We start from the raw sequence: 6,015 nt of genomic DNA, 5'->3' as shown, positions 1-6,015 counted from the left end.
CTTGGGAGGGGCACTTATCCCAGAGAGAGGTTAAGAAGGTAGGCTTCCTGACAAAAATGACTTGACCATTAAGTCAAAATTTGAAAGATTGGAAGACTAGCCAAAAAAATGGGTAATGGCGAGGCAGGTACTGCTGCAGGCCCAAGAGCACAGTAGTGTTTAGAAGGCCTGAGGCAGAGACCAAGAACCTAGAAACCACAAGGAATTGAGATTGACTTCCACATTAGTGTCGGATTGGATGTGGGAAGTGACGAGAGATGTTTTAAGAGGAAAGAAGAGATAGGATCCTGCAGGGGCCCTTTTGCACTTTATCCAAACAGCAATGGAGAATTAAAGAGATCTAAACAAAAAAATTAGAGATTTTTAAAAAATTAAAGATTTTTTAAGAAGCCAAAAGTTGACCATTAAATTTAGCAATGAAGAGGTCTTTGATCAGATGTGAAAGCCCATTACCAGCATCCAAATACTTTGTTGCACAGCTGATGTTATTTTAGCATTTTGGTCTCATTTTTATAAACCTTTATGAAAAAGCAGGCAACCCCCAATTTTAAATGATTCAACCTAATCTTCATTTTTATGCCCTTTTAAAACTAATGAGTGCCCCCCAACCAACAGCCAAAATTTTTTTTTTAAATTTCTCTTCCTTTCCCCACCCCAGTTGTCTGTTCTCTGTGTCCATTTGCTGCATGTTCTTTGTCTGCGTCTGTTGTTGTCAGTGGCATGGGAATCTGTGCTTCTTTTTGTTGCATCATCTTGTGTCAGCTCTCCGTGTGTGCAGCACCACTCCTGGGCAGGCTGCACTTTTTTTCACGCTGGGCGGCTCTCTTTACGGGGTGCACTCCTTGTGCATGGGGCTCCCCTACACGGGGACACCCCTACGTGGTAGGGCACTCCTTGCGCGCATCAGCACTGCGCGTGGGCCAGCTCCACACAGGTCAAGGAGGCCCGGGGTTTGAACTGGACCTCCCATGTGGTAGACAGACACCCTATCCACTGGGCCAAGTCCGCTTACCGCCAAAATCTTTATTACCACAGCCCTCAGAGACACTAGTACCATGTTGAAGCAGTCAGAAACACTGACAAGCTGAATGAGGTTCCTCTGATAGATGTGATTAAATGGTTACAACAGTTTGACATGAAAGGGTAAGAAGTCATTGATGTCACCATGAAAACATACTGTTCTAGCAGTTTCCATACAAAGACTTAAGTAGTAATTCACAATTAATTTGGCATCAGCAACAACCAATTAAGACACCTTGGTGCAATGGAAAATGCCTATCCTTACAACAGAGAGATTTACCAGGAAAAGAGGCTGTCAGCCCTAAGCAACTGGACTCGTTTTGAGAAGTCTCAGTATTTCATCTATGTTGCCTTGGTTGGAAGTATCAACAACAACAAAAAAAATGGCTTAAACAATAAAAAGAATTTGTTAGTTCACTGAACTCAAGAGTCCAGAATAGTGGTTGTCTTAGGCACAACTGGATTAATCTTACCTTCCTATTAAAATTCTCAGCTGTGCTCTCCTCCACATGTTGCCCTAAACCTCAACCTGGAGTCCTTCAAACTGGCTGGACACCTCACCGTCCAGATACAAGGAAAGAGCTTCTCACAATTGTCAAAATAAGGTTTTTACTTCATTGATCCAACTTGGGTCATGAGTCCACCACTGTGATTATATACAGTCACTAGTTTAGACCAATTAAGGGCCCTCCTGGAGCTGGGAGTGGGCCAACAATACCCAAAGTGCAGGACTGCTACACAATAGGGGAGGGGTGAGGTGGATGCCCCAGAAAGACAACCATTCAGCACATTAAAAAAAAAAAAAAAAAAAGTTACAGAAAGGAGCCTTTACTTTTAATTGCAAATGTAATTACTTTTATTAAACAGTAATATCCCTTACAAAATAGTTAATGCATATTTTTTAATTTTCAAGATCACTTTTGGCATAAGTACTCCAATTTATAACATTGAGCCTTTAGGAAATCAGAATTCAATTTGTAGCCATCATTTAGAAACTTAAGTCATAAGTTAGAGGTTGCCTTTTCCTGCAAAGTATTATCTTACATGGAGCCTGGAGATATTTGGGAGCTGGAAAAGCCATTTTCCCTAAATGAAGTCTGTTTTTTGTTCAGTTCTAAATTTTTCAAGAGATAATATCTCAAGTTCTTTAGTGATAATACACAGGAAATGTCAATTACCATCAAAAGCTTATTCCCAATGTCCAAGTGTTAAAACAAGAACCAGAGCAGGAATAGAAGCCCAAACTGAAGAAGAGAGAGAAGTGAGCAAGGGGTAGAAATGGGTGTGGATTGGGGCCACTTAAGGGGTACAATGAGATCCCAGAATCAAGGGCATTCTAACTTTTCCAGGTTGTTTTAATATCTCAAAGACCTAGATCCAAACAATCCAACAACATGAACTTCTATATATATTACTGAGAACAGGCATTTAGTTCCATTTCGAGGTCACACTGTCCAGTTATATAAGTGCTTTACATGTTTTGTACATGGATTAACAATAACACAACCCACACATTGATGTTTTGAAATCAGTAGTATTGCCAAGACCGAAGACCCAGCAAGAAAAAAGAAGCCATTTGTTCTCCATCATTTCTGAATTTGGAAAATAAGCTCTGAGAGCAAACATCACGTGTTCCGTTTGAGGGCTCAAGTCTGAAGATTGTTTTCTCAAATTAGTATGACTACCTGGTATTTTGGATTTTGAAAAATCACTGCATTGCACAGTATAATAATAAACTGCCCAATAGTGCAGCCACTTGAAAATAAACACAGAAGAACAGAAGCATAAGTAACTTTATGATGAATCACAAAAACTATTTGGGAGTTGGAGGGCTGCATATTGCAGAGGTTCCGAGTTTCCAAAAACTGTTACATGAGTGATGAGGTACAGATGCGTAAGTCATACATACTGAGAAGAATTCATTTACATTGCTAAGTCTGCACTGTATCCACATGTAGCGGAATAAACTGAACTGAACACAGACTGTTAAATTTCCAAAGTTTCTAAATTTCTGGATTGTTTTAACTAAAAACTCCAAGACACATACATAGGAGAGCAATGTGTTTTTCTTAAAGGCTTGAAAATATACTACATAGCATAATGGCTCTTATTTTTGCTGATCCTTAGGATCCAAAATAACTCAATTAAAAGATAATTATGTTCAAATTATGAAGTATTGTATATAATAATTGATGTACCTATATGAATGTGTTTGCAAAACATTAGAGAACTGAAAATCTAATTGTGGGTTCTCTTCTAGCTTTGGCATATTTTCAATGTAATTTACAACAGAAAATAAATTTATCTTCTTATAACTGAAATGCTAATTTAAGGACTTCAAGTAGCTTTTTCTAAGGTAACCAGTCTATAAGTTTCTAAAGGTTTCTAAACTTTTTATCCAAATATTAGTCAAGGAAATACCATTCATCTTTGCAAATATATAAAGTTATGATATACTTATATTAGAAAACAAATAACATAAAATCGAGGTCAACTGTGACAAGATTGGCATATTTAAACTTTTGATCTCAGAAATTAGAATATTACACAATTAAAATAAGGAACTCTGTCATTTCAGGTCAAATTTGGGAGGAAACAGCTAAAATCTTAGCTTGATAACCAACGCCAATGATTAATTGCTTTTTCAACATGCGGATTATTTTGGTGCCAAAATTTATGGAACAATTGCCTAACAAATTGGAGAGTCCCTGATGTCAGTACTCATATTTTCTTTGGATAATACTAAGCAATTATACTAAAGTTTCTAGTTGACTGAGTAAAATGGTATTGTGCCTCAGGGCACATTTTGATGAACTACAGTTGTATAACCTAAGAGCCAGATGCTAAAGAAGCATACTGTCTGGAATAGAGCTCTGTTTTAACTTTTATGTGAGATTTTAGAGAATTATAAATATCATAAAAGTATGAATACAGTTTACCTTAATAATCATGACTTTAAACCTTCCTGAAAATTTAGTTAGTATATGCTCATCTCTACATAAATGTCAAATTTAAATAATTCATTTTTATTACTAGAACATGCTACAACATACTCCATTCTCATATTCAGTTCAACTTATTACTTGTATTATTGATGATACTAAATTATTAGGCCCTTTAAAACACACATGTGGTTAGCTTTAAATATTTACTTCAACCATCTATCATTTCTTACATCTCTTTCCAATATACTTCAGGCTATTATCTTAAGATTCTGGGCTTAAATAAAGTAATACAAATTAGACTAAAAAAGAAATTAACTTATGATCATGTATATGAGGACACATCATATTGAATAATTACAACCATCTGAAATGTTCTGTGGCTTCAGGAGTTAATATACCACTGATGTCAGAATTATACATGAATACCACTTGTTAGGGAGATTATTTTTAAACTTTCTACCTATTAATATTTAAGGTAAACACAACATCACTTAAAACTAAGGAATTATTACCTATTGAAATCATAATTTATTCAGACAGACCTCGACACTGGACTTCTAGCTATCTCAGGCTCTAAAAATACTTTATGAGCAAGTGCTCTACCTTTATCACTAAAAAGCAAAACTGGAACAAGCGATATTGAATATGAGATTTGGGGTACAGGAGAAATTATTTGTTATAATTCTTAGGCTCCCACTACCAGATTTCTGAGTATCCTTGGTAATTCTACTCATCGAATCAATATCACACTACAAGAGCATTATGTTTCAATCAAGATGTTGAATTTCAATTTATTCTAACATGGCAACTGCTCTCTCCTTCAAACTCCAAATGAGGTAAAGTTAGTTCTTGTTATTAATGAAGGGAAATTTTATATCCTGCCTTATGAGTTAAATTGCTGCTATATATCAAAATCCACCTTTCTCACTGCGGCCAAAGGCCTTCATGTCTGGCTCCTGCTTCCCTCTTACTCCATCCTCCCCGTGCTCCTTCTCCTCCAGCCACCCTGTGCTCTGGGTCCTTAATACTCCCTCAGCTCTTTCCCTCTCCAGGCCTCACACTGTCTGCTTCCTGGGCCTGGAATGCTGTTCCTACAGGCTCCTTCTCAATCTTCAGTCTCAGCTCCGACACTGGCTCTCAGAGAGGCCTTTCCTGTCTCCCTCATGTAAAGGTAACACCTCTTCCCTTTCCACCTTCCTCAACAATTTTTTTTTTCTTTGAGGTACTGGGGACTGAACCCAGGATCTCATACATGGGAAGCAGGCACTCAACGACCGAGTTACATCTGCTCCCCAAATGAGAGCTGGATTTTTTTGTTTGCCATTTTTTCGTTTGTTTGTTTGTTTTTAGGAGGTACCAAGGATTGAACCCAGGACCTTGTACATGGGAAGCAGGCGCTCAACCCCTTGAGCTACATGCATTCCCTATAAACATCACTACACCCTTTACACACTGTCATTTCACCCAACTTATTCCATTCATAGGGCTTACCACAATCTGAAATTCCCTTGGTCTTTCATTTGTTTGCTTGTTCACTGTCTCTCCTTTCAAGAATGTAAGTTCAGTGGGGGCTGAGACTTGGTCTAACTCACATCTATATCCCTAGCACCTTGAACAACTATATAGGGTTGGCAATCAGTAAATATTCAATGAAGAAATAAACAAACACCCTGGAAATTTCCATTTGCTTTAAAGAAATTAACAATATCATGGGGGTTTTTAGAAAGACAGGATTAAATACATTCATGCTTTTTATTGGAAACAAAACTTTGTTGCACCGTAAGATCATTTTAAAAATGACTACCTTTTCCTAAAATTTAATAGACTTAAAAAAGGAGTAAAAAAAAAAAAAGCTTTTAAGAAAATCACTGGTCACTATTATAGAAATATGCAAAAGGCCACATACTAGTTAAAAAAGTACAAGCCATTCAAGCCATTTTCAAAAACAAGAATGAAATGATGAAATGAAGGACTGGAACTCTTTCCAAACAAGCTGACTGGGGAAAGAAAAAAAAAAAGCAGCCATGACCCAAAAATTAAAGCAATTAAA

The sequence above is a fragment of the Dasypus novemcinctus genome, chromosome 14, assembly GCF_030445035.2.
Source record: "Dasypus novemcinctus isolate mDasNov1 chromosome 14, mDasNov1.1.hap2, whole genome shotgun sequence".
Classification (NCBI taxonomy): Eukaryota; Metazoa; Chordata; class Mammalia; order Cingulata; family Dasypodidae; genus Dasypus; species Dasypus novemcinctus.
Note: the sequence above shows the minus strand (reverse complement) of the source record.